Source organism: Ceratotherium simum, chromosome X, assembly GCF_057802395.1.
Source record: "Ceratotherium simum simum isolate JZ-2026a chromosome X, ASM5780239v1, whole genome shotgun sequence".
NCBI lineage: Eukaryota > Metazoa > Chordata > Mammalia > Perissodactyla > Rhinocerotidae > Ceratotherium > Ceratotherium simum.
In genome coordinates, this window is record NC_141940.1 from 92,299,045 (window position 1) to 92,300,550 (window position 1,506).

The following is a 1,506-nucleotide window of genomic DNA, read 5'->3' on the forward strand; positions in this document are numbered from 1 at the left end:
TGACTTGCTTCTAACAAATAAAATGCAACAAAAGTGATGGATTGAGATTAGGCTATAAAAGACTGAGATTAGGTTATAAAAGACCTCTGCTTCCAGAAAGATGGAGTAGAAGTACTTTTCTCTATTCCTTCTGCTAAGGACAATTAAGAACTCTCAACATTATGTGTAAACCAAACATAAGAAGACACTGAAAAGACAAAAGAAGACAGATGGGCTAGAGACCTTGGGACCCAAGAAATGATATGGTTGTGAATTCCCTGAGTTTTCTTATCACCTCATATACTCAAGACTTAGGTGCTAGAAAAGCCAGCAACGTGCACAGGTTGGACAGAAATTTTTTTAAAGCCCCAATAAGACTTATATCTTTCTAGCCAAAGGACTAGGAAAGGGCAGCCTAGAAAATCTATGGCCTTACTCCCACCAGCAAGGCCAAGAAGAAAGCCTAGATTTCCACCTTTGCCAGTCTATAATGAGGCACCTCAACTCCCCTCCACCACTGGAGTGGTGTCAGAGAAGGCCACGTGGGAGCCAAAACTTGCATGCCCACCAGGCAATAATGAGGCATACCCACCCTTCCCCCACCATCAGTGGGTACCATGTAGGGAACTTGGATTTCAATCTCCACTCAGTGGTAATGAAGTACCCACTTTATCTCCCTGCTAAGACTGTATCAGAGGAGGTCTAGTGGAAAGTCAGGACTTTTACCACTGTCCAGTGGTAACAAGGCCACCATCCCCCTGCAGTATCAGTAGAGGCCACAGTGGGGATCAGAAATAGGGCACTCCTGACCTCCTAGCCAGGGTGAAATCAGCAGAGGCCTAGTAGGGAGCAACACCTCCCGTAGCCTCTCAGAAGTAAAAAGGAGACCCTTTTAGGGGGTCTGAGTGGGAGCCTGAACTTTCGCCCCCCTCTGGAAATAATGAGGTGGCTCTCTCCCCACAATCGCTTGTCAGAGCTATGTCAGAAAGTCAGCTAAAACATAATATCTTGAATAAGATATGAGATATATTGATATTGAATAAGATATAAGATCTTGAATCTCATAACATAATACCAAAAATGTCCAGATTTCAATTGAAAATCACTTGTTATACTAAAAACTGGGAAAATCTCAACCTCAGTGAAAAAAGATAATCAATCAATAGGTGTCAACACCAAGATGACAAAGATCTTGAAATTATCTGACAAAGATTTTAAAACAGCCATCATAAAAATACATCAATGAGCAATTACTAAAATATTTGACATAAATTTAAAAAATAGAAAGACTGAATAAAGAAATAGAAAGTCCCAGAAAAGAAATAAGATACAAAGAACAAAATAAAAATTTTAGAACTAAAAAATACACTAACTGATATTAAGACTCAATGGAAAAGATCAACAGCAGAATGGAGAGAACAAAGGAAATAATTGTAAAGATACAGCAATAGAAATTACCCAATGTGGGGGCCAGTCCGGTGGCACAGCAGTTAAGTGTGCGTGCTCTGCTTCGGCAGCCCAGGGTTG